The sequence below is a fragment of the Pelodiscus sinensis genome, chromosome 8, assembly GCF_049634645.1.
Source record: "Pelodiscus sinensis isolate JC-2024 chromosome 8, ASM4963464v1, whole genome shotgun sequence".
Taxonomy (NCBI): Eukaryota; Metazoa; Chordata; order Testudines; family Trionychidae; genus Pelodiscus; species Pelodiscus sinensis.
The window spans coordinates 40,255,140-40,275,704 of record NC_134718.1 but is presented as its reverse complement, the minus strand read 5'-3'; positions in this window follow the sequence as shown (position 1 = coordinate 40,275,704).

The window sequence follows — 20,565 nt, the reverse complement described above, 5'->3', positions numbered from 1 at the left end:
AGACCCAACATCACCCTTCCTGAACCTCTAACACCTGTGTCTGAATTTACAGGATATTTTTAACCACACTATTTTACATCTAACCTACTTTTTTCCTCCAGACAATCAAGTATGACTTTCTTTCATCTTTCTGCCTAGATAATTATTTTGCACTCCTCACTGTTGCATCTAAGAACTTTTCAAAATTATATAAATCCAGACAGGTGGCATATACAAAGATTTAGAATTCATTCTTGTTTTCCATCTGTCAAAGAAGAGGAAAACCAAAAGACTTTGAATACATATTAATATAATTAAAATATTTTAATATTAGGACACAAAAGCTATGGCAAAGAAGAGGGCCTTGGATTTTGTCTAGAAAGCAGTCAGATTTGTGGTCACTCTTGTAGAAAGGAGTTTAACAAAAGTTGGCTAACTACTAAGTAGTATCAGTCACCAAGTGCCTGCTAGTTACCACTACCATTAAGGATTCCATTGTTCTTGAAGATCATGGCTGCCAGTGATGTCTAGGAGTCATAGAGGGAGAGGTAATCAGAGCTCTGTGCAGATACAAAATTTGTATCTGCATCTGCAAAAATTATCCTCAGATATCTGTATCCATAGCCATGGATATGAAGTGGATAGCTGCAAATTTTTAGGGTGCAATACAGTATTTGCATCTGCAAAAATGAGCCACAGATATCCATATTCACTTCTGCTGATTTGGATACATGTGGATATAAATCAGATATCTGTAGATTTGCAGGGTACGAGAAGTAATCTCTGAGATACCACAGAATCAACCCATTGAACACACTGAAGATCAAAGCCAAGATTTTCATCTTGAACCAATATCCAATGAGTAGTCAGTTAAGTGACTAGAATGAAAACATCAGTACTGTTATTGACCTGAATATGTCAGGAGGCAGGATGTTGCATCCCTCACTAGTTGAAGTTTCTATATTGAATGCAATGTTGCAGTCATTAACCTAGTTTGAAAATTTATAAATACCTAGATTGCAGTGGCCAGGGTTGTTTGCCATACCCTGGAAGCAGTTTGAATTTTGTGACTTGGCTGAAGAGTTGCGCCATGTAAGATCTGGAGCCAGAGTTAAGCAGTCAACAAAAGGCACTGAAGTCAAAGATAGCAGCAACATCCCACACTGATGCAAGGGCATGCACCAAGGATGGGTGAGCACCTCTACTGGGAGCTCAGTGTACTTCAGTGTCAGAGCCAAAGTTTTATGAAGCGGATATCCACAAAGGGGGATGTGCAGGCTGCTCTGGTGATGTTGCTTACTGGCTGGATCGTGTTGCTATAAATAAAATATCCATCCTAGAACTACCCTGATACCAATACATCACTAAAGTTCCACTGAAGTCAGTGGGGTTTGCTAAATGAAAAAGTAACTGATACAAAAGACACAGTCTGATCTCCAGAAATAGGAAGTTTGAAAAAATCTTTCTATTTTCATTCATCCAATAAAAACATCAGAGGGAAGAAAAAGAAGAAATACCGTAAGTACTGAGAAACACATCTTGCTGGTTACTTTTTCTACAAACACAATTCATTTATTCCGCACACTTTTTCTACAAACACAATTCATTTATTCCTCAGCCAAAGGAATGATGTTCTATTGAGTCAGCCTTACATCTTGAGTATCATTGTGTCCTGTTAATCTGTGATATGTCAAGAAATCAACCCCAGTTATATTGATACATAAACTAAGTGAGCATTCAGAAGTGCTGTTTAGAATTTAATGACAGGAGACAAACAGAATGCATGTGTTGAAATGAGGTGCATGTGTTGAAATAAGCTTATAACAAAAAAACAAAAAAACAAAAAAAACCCCACCACTCCAAAACCCATGGCATTTTTGGAAACCAAAATTCTTCTTATAATTACTCAAGCCACATTTTATTTAGGGAATTATTACAACTGAATTTTTAAGGTGAGGAGAAATGTCTTTCCTGTATGACAGAAAATGTCAAGGACAGGAAGAGTGCCTAAAAATATGGAATTTGTTTTGGCAAAAATAAGGAGCTCTGGTAGGCTTCTTAGTTGCAGATGGCAACCAAACTTAGGAGTTCTTTTTCATTGCCTTGTTTGTGTACATGACCTGCGGTATTTCAATAATTTAAAATAGTGATACATTGCCAGTATCAGCCCAGAAATACCATTTAATTAAATGAAGATTATGGATTATCATAGGTCAAAATTGGTGAATTATATTGGCAGACCCTGCAGAAGTGGTACGAGAGTTTCAAATGGATCAGACATAATAAAGAAAACCTATCTCTGTCCAAAGAGAACTTCAGATTATTTGGAATGTAAAATGGCTGATAAGCTGATAATCAAGGACATATAGGATGAAATCCTAGCACTACTGAAAACAGTAAGAGATTTGTTACTAACTGCAGTGGGAGTAGGGTTTCTCCCCATGAACTTTAAGGGATCCTTTCCTAATCTGGACTTCTAGAATTCCTCTCTGTGTTAATTATAACCATATTCACAAAAGAATATACTTTCATTTGTAAAAAAAAAGTTGAAATAAAAAGACTCAGAAGCAATTATAAAAATATTTTAAAAAGCAGCAGTGTCTGAAACACACTTTATTTAGTTAAAGATTATTTATAAGTACATAGGTGCTTGTGGGAGAAGACAGATGGACAAGTGAGGTTGGCATCCCTAGCAGAAAAGACAAGGGTTGATGGCTTGATAGGCTCATAGAACCGAAGGTTAGCGCCAGGGATAAACATGAAAAGGCCTTCAAAGTAAAGACAAATAATTTGTATTTCAATAAGGAAGCCAGTGCAGGTAGGAGTGATGCAAAGAAAGTGGGATGATGTGACTGGAGTGACCAACCAGGAAAATGATTCCAGCAGTAGCATTCTGAATGAACTTGAGGGAGGCCAAGTGTCTGGTATTGAGGTCAGATAGAAGAAGATTACAGTAGTCCAGGCATGAGCTGATGAGGTCCTCAACAACAGCCTTGGTAGTTTGAACAAACAGAAAGGGAGAAAAGAATTCTTAAATTTTCTGTTGATAAAACAGTAGGACTGTCACTATATGACATAAGTTACTGAATCTACATAACACTAAACTAGCTGCCGTGAACCAGTATAATTTAGAGCTATCAAATCTATGGTTAGTTATCAAAATTAGACATTTTTCAGTTTTGTAGCATTGGGAAAAATGATACTTGCAGTGCTTTAATAGTAGAGGAGAAGAAGCCATCTGACTAAGATGTGGATGGAAAGCCATGGAAAGCCATGCTTTTAACAAATTTTGGAATACTGAGGAATATAAGAATGGCTGTCTAGTGCAGTATCCTGTCTGGTGCCAAATGCGTCAGAGGGAACGAAGAGACCAGGGCAATTATTGTGTGATTCATCCCGTCATCCAGTTCTAGCAAGAGTTAGAAGATACAGAAGATTGGGAAAAACATAATGCTAAGCCAATATTTAAAAGGGTTAACAGGATGGTCTGGTTAGTCTGACATTGAGACCTAGGGTAAAATCATGGGATGGAATCAGTAAAGATTTTAAATAGTGATTCCAAAATTAATGCCATTTAATATACTGACATACTTATCTTATCAGATAAGACTTAATGTTACATATTTTGATGAGATTGCAAGTTTGACTGATGAAGGCAACTGTGTTGAAATTCTAATAAAATTCTCATGTGTGTCAAATGTTATCCTTTCTTGGAATCTGGTTTATTAAAACAGCATCACACTGCAAATGTCAATGTAAATCTGAATAGATTTATAGAATCATAAATGTCCCCAAACCCAAAACAGCTACTGATGCTCAGTATTCCCTCAAGCCAATTCTTCTTAAGGATTCTGCTCCTGCCCTTCTCTGAAGGTAGCTTCAGCCTGGCCATTGCATCTGCCGGGGGTGACAGTGCTGCAATGCCACCCCAGCTCTCTTTGAGTCTACATCTTGAGCTGGTCTCCTTTCACTAATGAAAAGGTTCTCTCTTTTAAGCATCACACCCAGGTGACTAGCTGGTGGTACTGGTCCTCTGGCCCATGCAAAATGTTGACTCAAGCCCATCACCCAGGACAAATAATTGGCCCAGGCAAGGCTGACATCAACTTCCTAAAACACCAGCTCACATTTACAAGATGGAGGACTGTGTCCTGAAAGGCAGTGCTACTGACAAAGACTTAGCTGAGGATTCATCATAGACCCCTGAGCATGACCTCCAGAGTGATGCTGTAGCTAAAAGGATGAATGTGATCCTTTGATGCACAAGCAGGGAAATTTTAAGTAGGAGGAGAGAGGTGGTTTTGTCTCTGCTTATGAGATTGGTGAGACCATTAGTGTTATACTATGTCCAGTTCTGGTGTGTACACTTTTAAAAGAATGTTAAAAATTTGGAAAGGATTCATACAAGAGTTATAAAAATGATTTAAGGCCTGGAAAACCTGCTTTACTGGGAGACACTTAAGAAACTCAGTCTATTTAGTTTATCCAAGAGAAGGTTAAGAGATTATTTGATCATGGTCTAAAAGGATTTATTTCAGTATACGCCTCTTTAACCTTGCAGAAGGCAGATCAGCAATGTTTGGAACTGAAGCGGAACAAATAAGTCACAGTTTTTAAAACAGCAGGCATAATTAACCTCCCTGGAACAACCTACTTAGGGGATTGCTGGGTTCTTTATCAGTCAACATTTTTAATTTGAAATGAACAATACGGGCTTTGTGCACAAATCAGACTAGATGAGGATAATGACCCCTTTTGCCCCAGAAAAATCTATTAATCAATAGATTAAATTTTGAAGAAATCTCGTGTCGAGTATGATACTGTTAAAAAGTTTGTCACTTTTTCTTAAAAAACTGAATCTAATATTTTATGTTTGAGTGTGTATATAAATAAATAATGTGCAAACATGATAGTACAGAGGCTTCTTCCTCAAAATGTTGGACTGCTTCATTACTCAGAGAAGTTAAAGCTATGTTCAAGGTAACTAGGTGCTCTCAAATGCTACTCCAATTCAAACCTGTATTTCAGAAAACACTAAAACACTGCAATATATCTGTAAAACCATTTTACTGAGTAAGGTTCATTGGGATTATTTGTGTATCCCTTTTCTGTAATTCTGGCTTCTCTTTGTACTGTGGATCATAGTGGTGTGGTCTTGGGGGAGAGAACAATACACACTATTTTTAAAACTTCTAAAATATGTTTTCTATTTAATAGGTAGTTACAAATATAAACTTACATAACTATGTATTACTCCAAGACTACAAACAAATACTTTAGGGTATGTCTACACTACCACCCTAGTTCGAACTAGAGTGGTAATGTAGTTTGAACTAGGGTGGTAATGTAGTTAACCCGAATTGCAAATAAAGCCTGGGATTTGAATTTCCCGGGCTTCATTTGCATGTTGCCAGGCGCTGCCATTTTTAAATGTCCGCTAGTTCAGACTCCGTGCCCCGCGGCTACCTAGTTCATGCCGCGTGTAGCCGCGGGGCACGGAGTCCAAAATGGCGGTGCCTGGCAACATGAAAATGAAGCCCAGGAAATTCAAATCCCGGGCTTCATTTGCTACTCCGGTTGACTACATTACCACCCTAGTTCGAACTAGGGTGGTAGTGTAGACATACCCTTATACCACTAAGAAAGGAAAAGTCCCAGCTGTTTAATAGCATAAGGCCGTGGTCCCCAACATGGTGCCCGCGGGTGCCATGGCGCCCACGGGGGCACTTGCATGCGCCCGCCAGGTACTCGGGGCTGGACTGGCCCCGGGCACATGGCGTGGCGCTTGCGGGGAGCGTCGGCCCCGGGCACGCGGCGCTTGCAGGGGGGAGGGGGAAGCGCCGGCCCCGGCCCTGGGCGCGCGGCGCTTGCAGGGGGAAGCCCCGGCCCCAGGCGCGCGGCGCTTGCAGGGGGGAGGGGGAAGTGCTGGCCTGGCCCCGTGCGCGCGGCGCTTGCAGGGGGGAGGGGGAAGCGCCGGCCCCGGGCGTGTGGCGCTTGCGGGGGGGCCCGGCCCCGGGCGCGCGGCTATGGGGGGGCCCCGGCCCCGGGCGCGTGGCTATGGGGGGGGGCCGCCCCCGGGCGCGCAAGTGTCCCCGCCCCCTGGCGCCCGGCAGGCGAACGGCCACGCCCCCTGGCGCCCGACAACCTCAAAAGCTTGGGGACCACTGGCATAAGGGATCTGTTGCTAGCTAAGATGTGTTTATATCAAATCATAGAAACATGAAGCTGGAAGAGACATTGAGAAGACATTTTGTCCAGTCCCCTGCATTGTGGCAAGACCAAGTAAACCTAGACTATCCCTGACATGTTTGTCCAGCTTGTTTTAAAACACTTCGACTTCACGACCTCCCTTAGATTTCCAATACTTAACTACCCTTATAGTTAGACAGTTTTTCCTATTATCTAATGTGCATTTGCCTTGCGGCAGACTGAGCTCATTACTTCTGGTTCTACCTGGAGTGGACATAGAGAAAAATTGATCATCACCCTCAGTTAGTAGCCCTTAACAAACTCTATTATGAAAAGATAACTGAGGGGTGACCTGATAAGACTACACATGCCCATTTTTTTTCAAACCTTTCCTCATAGGTCATGTTTTCTAAATCTTTTATCATTTTTGTTGATCTCCTCTGGTCTCTCTCGAATTTTCCCACATCCTTCCTAAAGTGTGATAGCAGGGCCAAGTAAAATGGGACAATTATCTCCAGGGGTTGACTGGCCCGGCGGGATACTGGGAATTTCCCGGTGGGCCATCATCCGAATGGACCTTTAATACTGTGGTCACCAAGCTATCAATAGTGATCAACTGGTCGATCATGAGGGCTCGACCAGTCGATCATGAGGCATTCGGGAGCCCCCCTCCGATTTCCCCCCACTCCCATGAAGCCCCACTACTTACCTCCAGCGACAATGGAGGTAGTGGCAGCTTCCTGCGGGATGGATGGAAGTCTGACAGCTGCACACCACTTGCGGGGGTTCAGGAAGTGCAGTGGCTGCTCCCCTGCCCCAAGTCTGTGGCATGCCGGGAATTGGCATTGAGTGGTGGTGGGGAGTCCCAGAGGAGGTGTGTGCTGGGGCTTTCCCTCTTCTGTGGGGGGAGGGAGGGAGGAGTCATCCACGGAGGAGGTGCACGCCGGGGCTTTCCCTTCTTTGCAGGAGGAGTGGAAAGTCATCCACAGAGAAGGCACGTGCCAGGGCTTCCCCTCCTCTGCAGGGGGAGCAGGGAGTTGTCCCTGGAGGAGGTGCATGCCAGGGCCTTCCCTCCTCTGGGGGGATGAGGGAGTCGTCCCTGGAGGAGATCCACGCCAGGGCTTCCCTCCTCTGCCGAAGGGGAGAGGAGTCCCAGGAGGAGGCGGGTGAATGGGATTCCCTGTCCCCACTGGCACCCTGTCCCCTGCCTCCCCCCCCCCCCCCCCCCCGTCCTGCTCTGGCACCCTGTCTCCCACCGGCACCCTGTCCCCTGCCCCAGCACCCACTAGCACCCTTCCTTAGTAAAATGTCCCCTGCTCCCACCAGCACAGTTGGGGCCACATTAGTGAGGCTTGGAGTGTTTTTGGAGGAGGGTTTTTTTTTTTTTGCATCTCACTTGTGTGGCCCCCACTGACTTTTCTGAGAGTTAGTGACCCCTGATTCAAAACAGGTTCTCTGCCCTTCTCACAAATAAAGACAATGCAGAAACTTTTTGTGTTTGACAGAGTATTTTATTTAAAAATGAACCCTGTCCAACAAACCCCCAATTGGGGCCAAGCCCTCATCTGGCCACAGCATCATAACACTCCTGCACCACCACCCCCAGACACTAGTTCTGAGCCTATCATACACTGGAATCCCCTGCACTAAGCCCCTGACATATCCCAACCCAAATTCCTGTACCCTCACATCCACAAGCCTGTGGCTTACTTATTACCACAACCTTCCATCTGTCCCCAACACTCTGCAGCCTGGAGGCCCCTCCCTGAGCCAGTGTCCCCTTCTCCACCTTCTCCTGCATCCAAATTTCCTCCCAGAGCTTGCACCTCTCACCCCTTCCCATACCCAAATCCCTCATTCCCATACCAGAGCCCACATATCCTGTCTCAAGCCTGTGAGGGTACAGCTAGACTGCAGGAGTTTTTCCAGGATTCCAGGAATATCCCAGAAGAACTCTTCTGCGTCCATGTATGGGTTTTTTTTTTTAGTGGAAGAGCAAACATGCTCTTTAGGCAAGCCCTATATTCCTCAAGAAATAAGGGGGCTTCTGAAAGAAGGGTTTATTCTGACATTTGGTTCTGTCCAGACAGGCCAAATTTGGAAAATCCTCTTCCTACAGAAGAATAAAAAAAAAAGTGGCAGTGTAGAGTGTATAAGGGCTGGGGATAGCAAGTGATGGAGAGGAGGAGAATAGAGAGGGTGGGGCTCCAAGGAAGGGGTGGAGTCTTGGTGGAAGGATGGAGCGGTAGATTTTGGCTTGTTCTCATATTTAAAAAGTTATCTTGGGTGTAAAAATTTTGGAGACCACTGTTCTAATACCAAAAAATCTATATCAAAATTCAAAAGGTTTCCAAATAAATCCGAGGTGGCCGAGGCCCTGTGTGTATGTGTGTGCGGTTGGGCGTGGGCCGCTGCACTGGCTCAGCCTTGGTTTCTTTGGCACCAAAGTGAATGATGTCGCATTTGGTTGAAATCAACGGAATGGACGTCCGATGTGCAATGCGTGATATTGCATGACAGCAATGCGTAGGCCTGCTTTGTGCAACAATGGAATTGGCGATGGAGTTGCTCAAGTCTTGACCGACGAGTAGAGAGTATGCAGTGGTTGAATGAGTTCTGTTATCATCTGTCATTGTGGATGTCTGGTTTTCCATAACTGACAATAAATAACAGTGCAAGTACAGTGTAAACAAACAAAGATAGTGTGCGTGAAAAAAGTCAGCCATTCTCAGTCCATTTCCTGGGCCTATTTTGATTGCCAGTCTGCCCCTGACTATGTCCTGTGTTTTATATAAAACAGTCTTGTTAATACACTCCAGAATCATATTAGTGGTTTTTTTGCAACTGCATTACATCCATGGACCACATTCAATTTGTGATCCACTATTACTTCCATATTCTTTTCAACAGTACTATCGCCCAGACAGTTATTTCCTTTGTCAGATATCGAACCATAAAACATCATCTGTCCAGGTTTGAAATGTGCTGGTCTTGGGGTATCTTGGCCCCAATAGCAAAATTCCCAATGACTTTAAATGAGGCAGAATTTCACACCTGGACTTTATAGATTATGATAACTGCAGGGGTGGAGGAAATGCAACAGCTGGAAGGAAACACTTGTGGCAGATTTTTAAAAGAAAAATCATGAAATGCTTGAAAGCTAAATTGACTAAAGAAGACTCAGTGTGCAGAGAGCAGGTGAAAAAGGAAAATGTCCCCAATATCTAGTGCAGATGTCTCTGCAGTGCATCAGCTGCAGGCAACACAGCTTGGGACAAGAGAACAAAGGTCACCATTGTGCCCTTCTCAATCCTGGGAACTGTTGGGGACAAGTTCAACCCTGGTTTAACTTGCCTTGGTCTATACTAGGGTGTTATTTTGAAATAACCCCCTTAGGTTGAATTTATAAGTGGAATATCCACACTACCAAGCCCATTAGTTTGAAATAACAAGCCACTTATTTTGAAATCCATACTCCTGCTTTCCTCAAGGAATAACACTACATTTGAAATAGTTATTTCAAAACAGCGGTAGTGTGGATGCTCCAGTGCCGCTACTTCGAAATAACTACTCCCCAGAGTAATTCAAACTAATTACTCCCCAATGCTTCCTAGGACTCTAAGTCAAGGTAGCACATTCACATTAACGGAGCCTGCCTTGGACTAATTTCAAGGCTTCCCTGTAGTGGCGAAACGAGATTTTGATTTTGTAAAATCAAGAGTTATTAAGTCAAATTTAGTTATTTTGACATAATTTCCTAGTGTAGACATGCCCGCAGAGACAGTTCAGTGCAAGGTTAGTATCTCCATCAGAAGATGCCTCCTACATAAGGCGAGGCCTCATTCGGCTCCTGGGCCTATTCATGTCTCCTGCACAGCTCTTTTTCCTTGCATGGGGAACACCCTTGCGTCCACTGCCAAGCAGAGCACTGCCAAGCAGTCTGCACGTGCAGAGCATGTGAGAAGCAGGACATGCCAATGGGAAGAATACTGGCAGAAGTGCTCATATGGGCTATGTCTACACCACAGCATTATTTTAGAATAACACCAGTTATTCTGAAATAACATAGTCTGTGTCTACACAGCAAGCAGTTATTTTGACATAATGTCAAAATAATGTCAAGCTGGAGGACTTCTTACTCTGACTCTCATAACCCTCATTTTACGAGGAGTAAGGGACGTCAGAGGATGAGTGCTCTAACTCAGACTTCCTGCTTTGTAGACAGTGCCAAAAGCCAAAATAAGCTATTTCAACTTAAACTTGATTTGCTCAAGTTGCGAAGCTTATTTCAGCTTGAGTCCTGCTGTGTAGACATGCCCTATATAGTGTCTTAGAAAACAGCCCTGTGTCACACATAGGAAATACATACTGATGCTGCTTAGAATAGCAATCTTAACTGGTAAAGCATGCCAAACATAGGCCAGAGAACTAAGAGTTGTGTGCAATGTGGGGATGGCTGAGCAACACAGGCAGAGGGCGATTTCTTTCATAAGCACTTACTCATGAGGGTACGTCTACACAGCAACATTATATCAAAATAACTTAGTCTGCGTCTACACAGCAGGCAGTTATTTTGAAATAATGTTGAAATACCGTCAAGCTGGAGGACTTCTTACTTTGACTCTTTGTACAAGGAGTAAGGGATGTCGGCGGAAGAGTGCTCTGCTTTGAAATAAGTGCTGTGTAGACACTTCCAATTTCAAAATAAGCTATTTCAAAATAAGTTATGTAATCGAGTTAAGCTCTGCTGTGTAGATGCACACTCAGTCACACATAAGGGAAGCTTCCCCCCCTCTTTCTGCCTCTTCAGCTTCCCTTTTCTCAAACTTAATATCAAGATATCATCTCACTGTGCTCCTAATTCCATAAGGCGTCTGGCCAACTATGAGGAAAGTGGAGAGAAAAGCTGTAGAAAACATAAGAAAGCTCAGCTGGTCTTCTCTCACATTCCACAGAAATTCACTTAGCAGTCACCACAGCACCTATTGTAGCCTAATCTATCATGTAAACTTCATTTTAATGAGAATCAGTAACATCAGTGAGCTGTGTTGTACCTCTCACTCAACATATCCAGATACTATATCAACATCTACCCACAGGACATTCTGATTAATTTACTTCAGATCTGGGCATGAAAAAACCCCACATACTGCTAAAGTAAAAAAGGAGTCTTTTGATTTTTACAATTCACATTGATTCATGTTACACAAAACAGCTGCATCAAAGCATGAAAAAAGCCATACCCATGTATGACATAACAACAGTCAGTGAGTGATAACGTGACAAGAGTAAGTCACTTTGGACAGTTTTAATAGATAATGACATGTTTTATCATCATTTCAATGAATTGAGCATTCAATATGCAAATAACTAGTAGGAAGAGAATTCACTGGCACACTGTATTTTTTTTGAAATTCATAACATTTTCCCTTGATGATACCAAAACAAACCTTTAGATCATTAACATAATTAAATTATTTTCTGATACATAGGTTCTCTAAAGAAAAACATATCAAAGGAAATCAATTTCCCAACCCTACACATTTCAGATGCCGGTGACAAAAATGTTAAATGCCTATGGCTATAAAATATGAATCTTCATTACAACCAAAAATGATGATTGCCACATATAGTGACGGAAACAAGATTAGAAGGAAGGGGAAATTGCTTTCTTTTTACTTGGTACTAAGTTGTATTCTGTTCTTACTCACAATATTCAAACCTATAGAGAGATTAAATGTTAATTTAGGCAGCATTTAAAAGAAATTGCTTTTATACAGCACTCTATAAAACTCACTGAATGGTAATCTCTATGCCATGTGGCCTCTTGGAACTTACATTCTATTGAGAACAGTGAATACATTGAGTTAGGTGATTTTAATTTAGATTAATAAAAGACAAGTAAGTCAGATTTGGTTAAACTTCACTCCATTTGATTAAAGTTCTCACTATAATAAAACCCAAGACACAGAAAGCTACAGTACTTAAATTGCTTGGATGGTGTGAATAACACTGAAGGAATAAGAACAAGGAAGTTCTAATGAATCCTTGAAGGATAGACCATGCATTTTTTTGACACACAAAAGTAGTACTGACTCAGTGCGTGGATAACCAGAAATGCAGAATCAGGTCCCAAAAGTGCTAATTTTGACTAGGAAGTATGATTCACACACCAACGTTGCAAGTACTCAGAACCTCTAATGTTCAGGCCTTCAATGAGGAGGATTAAGGAAGTGAAATTCTTTCCTGTCTATTCTATTTATTAGTTCCCTTCCCTGACACATTTTTGCCAGGTCATACCCTGCTTCCACTTTTGGTGCTAACACATCCTTCACCATCAACCAGATAATAAAAAAGGTATTTTATAGCTCCCTAGTTTTACACATTTTTCTGAAAACTGTTTGACAATTTGGGTGCACAAACCTGTCATTAATTTTCTTGTTATAACATTGGATAGTCTATGTATGTTGGTTATGGATTTTATAGTGTTTCATCAAGCACTACAAGTGAAGGACCCTAGTGGTACAATTTTCTTTCTTGGGCCTATGTAAGCCTAGTTATTAATCTGTCACTAAATTTTAGAGAGAACCAAGGACCACAAAAAGTAAGGAAATAAAAATAAAAAGACATTAATGTCCATGGCAAATCCTACAGTTCTTGCTGTAATCATCTGTAGATGTAAGGCAACGTCATCCAAAAACTCGGGTAGGGCAGATCTACACTATGGGCAAAGTTGACCTAATTTACACAAATCCAGCTATGTGAAAATTGTAGCTGGAGTCAATGTATCTTAGATTGAGTTACTGTGGGGGCCACACTGGGGTGGGGAGCAAAGGGAGAAACTCTCCCATTGACTTCCCTTGTGCTTCTCATTCCAGTGGAGTACCAGAGCTAAAAAGAGAATGATTGACTTCACTAGACCCACTAAATCAACCCCCAAGGGATTGATTGCTACAGCACCAATCCTCCAGTAGACAAGCACTTTAGCCCAGAAGACATTGCTACTTCTTTATGCTGGTGCCATTTCTATTGATCTCACCAGCAAACGACTTCTCCTGAAGTACATGGTATCAGCGCTGAATACCTGCCCATGAAAACCAGTAATAGTATAGAACAGAAAGGCTACTGTCTTCCCTTTTTTTGCACTTCATCTGAATGACAGGAATAGCAGGATTGGCTGTAAGTAAATTGCTTTCAGCCGATGATACAAAAGGCTAAGAGTTGCTACAGTAATGTTTACCCATCTAATTCTAGATAAAAAAAACTTTAATAATCTTCTTGTCAAGTTATGACAAAGAAGAATTTGATAGTTACCCTGAGAAGGTGTGTATGTGGGCTGGAATGAATGGAGGAGCTATTCTGGCTGAAACTCAAAACTTATTTCTTCCAACTCTTCTTATCATTTAGGTTATCAGCACCCAAATTTGGATGTGGATGCCACCTGATAAAATAACATTAAAACACCCTATTAGACGTGGTAAAAAAAATTGTATCTTATCTTAGATGACCCATTTGATTTATGTCAGTCACTTCATTTTTGGAGAGATGAAGTGTGGTATTAAAAATGGTATTTAGCTGAGGCAAAACTTGAAGTCAAACAGTGGCTAGAACAGTGGTGGTCAATAAGATGGCAGTGGTTTTCCAGGGTTAGCCCCTGGTGGGCCACAACCTCTATATTTACCTGTGCCTCTACTAGTCTGGGCAATTGCAGTTCCTGTTGACTACGAGTCACTGTTCCCAACCAATGAGAGCTGCAGGAAGTGGCAGGGACTGGAATACAGTTTCTGCCTGGGAATGGTGATCTGCAGCCAATGGGAGCTGCAATCGTCCATACCTGTGATGGCACAGTAAATATAGTAACAGTGGCCTGATGGGAGATAGTCCTGGGGAACCAGATCCAGCACGTGGGCCAATATTTCTCACCCTCTTCCGTGGGCTAGAACAATAAATGAGACATGTTTGTCCGTGGCCACTTATTGCAGCGGGAAACAGGAATACACACGGAGGAACATTTTGAATTTGCTCTTAAAAATGGTATTATGGGGAGTCATTGGAGTTCTTGTGAGCAAAGATGCATCTCTCATAGCTAAGTATAATTGTCAGTCAGAGAGAGGAAAGGTAGAGACAGAAATATAAACATGAGGGGAATCGGATCACAGAAAAGTCAGTGCAAGAAGTCTTTGAAAAAAAGTAACTTTACATTTATTAAGTCAGCTATGTCCCCAGAAAAAAATAATTTAGAAAGGAACACTCAATAATTCTTTGGTCTGGTCCCGGCATTGGCCCAAGAAGGAGTAGTCACTGAGCTCCTCTCAAGGATCAATTAATTAGAACTAATCCAAGTATCTGAAGGAGTTCTTGGATATGGTTCACTTTTATAGTGAATAATAAATAGTGGTGGATGCAGCACAGTTTTGTAAACTCCTGCTGAAGCAGGTGGACAACACCTAAATGTAACATTTAATAGCAGAGTATCTGGCCCCAAATTATCATTTGAAGAGGCAGTCTCTCTGATGTGTTTATTTTAAACATTATCATAGAATCATAGAATCATAGAACTGGAAGAGACCTCAGAAGGTCATCAAGTCCAGCCCCCTGATCTAGGCAGGACCAATTCCAACTACATCAACCCGGCCAGGGCTTTGTCAAGCTGAGACTTAAACACCTCTAGGGATGGAGACTCCACTACTTCCTAGGGAACCCATTCCAGTGCTTCACCACCCTCCTAGTGAAATAGTTTTTCCTAATATCCAACCTGGACCTCTCCCACCCCAACTTGAGACCATTGCTCCTTGTTCTGCCATCTGTCACTACTGAGAACAGCCTCTCTCCATCCTCTTTGGAACCTCCCTTCAGGAAGTTGAAGCCTGCTATCAAATCCCCCCTCACTCTTCGCTTCTGCAGACTAAACAGACCCAAGTCCCTCAGCCTCTCCTCATAAGTCATATGCTCCAACCCCCTAATTATTTTGGTTGCCCTCCGCTGGACCTTCTCCAATGTGTCCACATCCTTTTTGTAGTGGGGGGCCCAGAACTGGACACAATACTCCAGATGCGGCCTCACCAAAGCCGAATAAAGGGGAATGATGACATCTCTGGATCTGCTGGCAATGCTCCTCTTAATGCAACCTAATATGCCATTAGCCTTCTTGGCTACAAGGGCACACTGTTGACTCATATCTAGCGTCTCATCCACTGTAACCCCCAGGTCCTTTTCTGCAGAACTACTACTTAACTGGTTGGTCCCCAGCTTGTAACTATGCTTGGGATTCTTCCGTCCCAAGGGCAGGACTCTACACTTGTCCTTGTTGAACCTCATCAGATTTCTTGCGGCCCAATCCTCCAATTTGTCTAAGTCATTCTGTACCCTATCTCTGCCCTTAAAATACCTACCTCACTGTAGTTATGATGGACAAAATGTTATTGTTTTGTTATGAAAATCCATGGCAACAATGGTTACTATTTCTTTTTGTGTAGTTGCCATCAATCACTGAAATGTGAACATGACTCCTTTTTAGATTCAGTTGGACCATTTTTCACTAACATTTTGGTGAAAAATGACCTGTTGTTGAAGCCAACATTTTCATGGAGATGAAAATTCCTACAAAATTTGGGAAGGGTTTTCTGTTTTCAGAGGGAGGGGGAGAGAGCGAGCCATCCACATTCAAGTGTTTGTTGTAGGGTGAAAACTGCTCTGAATCAGATGGAGGAGCAGTGACTTGAATCTGGATGTCCCTGTCCCTTAGCACCAGGATGTAGTATGTGACACGCACATGTACACTCCCTGACACAATTCCATTTTCATCAAAATGTTTGAAATATTTTATTTTCGTTCCAGCGAGGAAGAAAAAACATATTTCAAAATCTCAAAGATACCTCAAAATGGAAGTGATACCCTCTGGTCAATTCTACTCATGTTTGTGTTTGGAAGCAGCATTTGTAGATTAGAAAATGATTTTGTATTCTAATACAAAATAATACCCTCTCCCCAATAGTCTAGATCATATTTTCTCTGGATTTCCTGACAGTGTCTACCTTGTTCTTGCTTGCTGACTGCTACTTTAGTGCAAATACATTGGCAGGGAATGTTCTGGAACAATTTGTATAGCGGGAGCACTGAGAACCATTGAACTAAACTATAAACCCTGTTTATAATGGAAATTAATTCAAGTCCAGTTGTGCAACTGCACCCTTAGCACTCCTAGTTCCAGCACCTGTGTTCATTGGCTTACTTCTTTGTGAGTAGGGAATAGGTTTTCCTGTATTTTAATACAGTGCACAGCGTCAGAAGGTGCTGAGCCTGACAAAATATGTAACCTAACATTCTCCATTTCATATTGACAGAAAGAGGAGCATTTGTGTAACTTTTTCTATGTTACCTGCATTTAGTCAGCAAAACAAACTGTTGACCAAAGATAAGTAGGTCAGACAGTGTTGGAATTGCAGTGGCAGTGGGAGATGTCACAGCTCAGAGACCCTAAGGTCTTGAAAATGGTATGGACAAACAGTGATGCCACGTGACCTGAAGAGAGTGTTGAATAAGTCAGTCACCAAGAAGATGTAATTTCAAGGATGCAATTGAATGAAAGGCATTACATTTGCATTCTCAGTTTTCAGTTTTATATAATCAGTATGTGTAATGAATTACAACTTTTGGGTCCAACATGGTCTATATATGTGAATCTAATAGATTTGTAGCATTCCTAGGAAAGAATAATGGAAATATGACTTTAAAGGAAATGAATAAAACAAGAAAAAGAAACTGTTGTTCTTATTTACCACCTTAAATAAGTTTGCTATCTATATGCAAATACCCTTAATTTTGGGGATTTTCCTTAAGTGTATCTCCAAAATATATCACAGCAAGAGATTAATCTGTACTCTAATTCAAATTATGCCTTCAAAGGCACAAATGGAAAATTTTTTAATCCAATCTTTTTTTCTTCTTCCTTTAAATTATATTAACGGATATAATAAAAATTAGATGCAAAAATATCATTTTCCTTTGTAATGACTGTACAATGGTACTACAGAAGTAATAATTTGCACATGACTTATCCAGTCCTTAGAGATAACATCTATAAAATGTTAACTGGTTAATTAATTTTAGTGATATGAAAGCTTCCATTAATGCATCCACATTTTTTGCTAGAACATTTTAAAAATAGTTTTTTCCTCCCTTTCAGAAATAACCAATACTTGGTGTTATTGTTGCAAGAACAAATCTTGGTTTTACACTGTCTCTCAGAAACCCCAATGTAGCTTCCTTCTCCCTCGCTGTGTCTAATGACTTTAAAGAAAGCAGCAGTTTTGTAATCTTTTATTCTTCATTATTTACAATGATGTAGCTGGTTTCAGCCTCACAAATTTTCAGTCAAATTGATCCCAGTGCCTGTCTCAATGTTTTGGGTAGGAGATTAGTTTATTCTCTCAGATTTTCTCTTATGATTCTTCCTATATATGAAACACTGCACTGAATGTAACAATCACGTAATTTTTTTAGTAATTGCTGATTGAAAGACATTATTACAGTATCAAGTACTGGGGCTATTTTTGTTCAACATCTTCATTATGTGGCAAATGGGATGGATTGCACTCTCAGCAAGTTTGCAGATGACACTAAGATGTAGGGAGAGGTAAAGGATACACCAGAGGATAGGATTAGGAGCCAGAGTGACCTAAACAAGTTGAAGGACTGGGCCAAAAGAAATCTGATAAGATTCTACAAGGACAAGTGCAGTTAAGATGGAAGAATCCCAGGCACTACTACAGGCTGGGAACTGACTGGCTAAACTGCAGTTCTGTAGAAAAAGACCTGGGGATTCCAGTAGATGAGAAGCTGAATATGAGTGCTCTTACCAAACAGGCTAATGGTATACTGGGTTGCGTTAGTGGGAGCATTGCTAACTCATCAAAGGAGTTTGTCCTCTTCTATTCGGCACTGGTGAGGCCACATCCAGTGTATTATATCCAGTTCCTCCACACGCCCCCACTACAGAAAGGATGTGGACAACTTGGAGTCCAACGGAGGGCAATGAAAATGATTTGTGGTCTGGGGCATCTGACTTTTGAGGAGAGGCTGAGGAAACTGGGCTTATTTAGTCTGCAGAAGAAAGAATGAGGGGGCATTTGATAGTAGCCTTCAACTACCTGAAGGGGGATGCAAAAGAGGATGGAGCCAGGCTATCATCAGTGGTGGGAGATGACAGAATGAGGAGCGATAGTCTCAAATTGAAATGGGAGAGGTCTAGGTTGGATATTAGGTAAATCTACTTCACTAGGAGGATGGTGAAGCACTGGAAGAGGTTGCCTAGGGTAGTGGTAAAATCTCCATCCTGGCTGGGGTTGGTCCTGCTTTTAGCAGGGAGTTGGACTAGATGAACTCCTGAGGTCTCTTCTAACCCTAATCTTCTATGATTCTATGATTCTATTACACCGTTGAGGTGTGTTCTACTTCCACTTTTTGTGTTCTCCTGCTGTGTATTTCCTGTCTATAACTTCCTTTGAAGTACACAGCGGTTTACAGTGATATGTAATCTTACACCGAGATAATTTATTTTAAGATTTTTTTTCATCAGAATCACTCATGAGAGTAAATATTGGAGAATTAGCTACTAAGGACCAATTATAGATTTCTTATCACCCAACTTTCCCATTAATTTCCAATCTCAACAAGAACTTTGGGTAAATGAGTGATGCAGAATCTGACCCAGATGCTCAGATAGGAATCTTAATGCATATATTTTAATAAAAGCCGTGATTGTAAGTTTGGGTTAATTTTACAGAATATGAGATGTTGTATCAAAAATTTGGTAATCATTGGTTAGTAGCAGGGATTTTAACTCGGGGTCATCTTTGTACCAGTATTCTACCAGACTAGAGTTTATAGTCTTCCATACCCAAAAGACTTCTCTTTGTGAACTTAAATCACAAGAGCTTTTGTATAAAAAAATCTCACTGGTTTGTTTACATGGCCTCAAAATTGTTATAATTACCATTAAGTAACACTATGCCCTTTAAAAGCAAGACAGTCTATCTATGGCTCCCTCTGGAGTTCTATCAGTTAATTGGCAGAATTCAGGAATATTGTTTAGCTGTTAAATTATCATAAGAAAGAGACAGTAAAGTAAAGAGACTGAATTGTATCATACTACTGTGACTCAGCCTATCTAATCAGCTGATTAATATTTACCCAGCAGGGCACAGATTGCCTATCTGGAAGAACTGCCTAAATAAGCCCACAGAACATATTTTTTGCTTCATGTACTATGGTTTCATAAACAGTAGAATATAGATTTATCTTTTTCTGTTAAACGTCAAGCTCTTATCTACAAGTTACAGTATGTAGTGCCTAAATTCTATGTTATTGAACAAAATACCAAAGAAGACTGACTAGTTCTGATAAAATACAGAAAAAGATTGAAGCTTTATTTGAGAAAATGGTCATGGGATTTTTTTGGGAGACAATTTCCCATGGGTGTCTCCTTGTTCTTACTGAAATATGTTCAACATGCAGCTCTTTTTAATTTGCAACACAGAATGTTGCTATTCAGTTGGGAACTGCTCTGAAAGAAATTGGAGGCTATCAATCCTTTTTGGATACAGAAAAAAAGTGCAGTGCCATTGTAACCATCTTCCTACAAACACTCCTAATGCTAATTAATGTTAATTGAGATGGTGTTAGTCTTATCCAAGGCCCTTGAAGGACTCATATTCCATTTGCAATTATATGGAGAAGAATCCACTTTCTGCCTCTTATTGGCATAAAAGAAAGGCTTATTTTATTGTGGATATTTTTCACTGGAGAAAATAACCCAATGTAATGGGCCTGATCTATGATGTGCATGGCTCCCCGCATTTATGAAAGGATGGTTTAAAGTTCACCTTTGTACTCCCCTCAATCTTGGCCCTCTGTGCCACATTAGAACTGCCATGTTAGTCTGCTCTAATTTAAACTAGCTGCAAAGGGCCAGAAGGTCCAAAATGACAGCCAAGAATAAGTTTGGAATGGGGGCTTCCCATCTGTATTTCCCTTTCCCTCTTGTACTGGTCCTAGGACGACTAGAGGCATTAAGGACTTTTATGCCTCCAGTGGTTCATGCTTACACTTGGTGACCCTACTTAGGCAAATTAAACCAGTTTCTACTCATGGTGCAACACAAGTTAGCTACCCTGCACTAGAGACTCTGGCCTAACACTTTGGATTTTATACAATAGGCTTAATAACCACTCTCTTTCCTTTGCCTCTGGCATTGTCTATAATATAGTATTATTAGTTTAATCTGTCTAAACACAAACTGGCAGGGGAATGGATTTTATGATTCATATCACTATTATGAGCCGACATTCCAAAATACATTTGTCCATCTCAGAGGCTGGATTATATACTAAGGTAGTG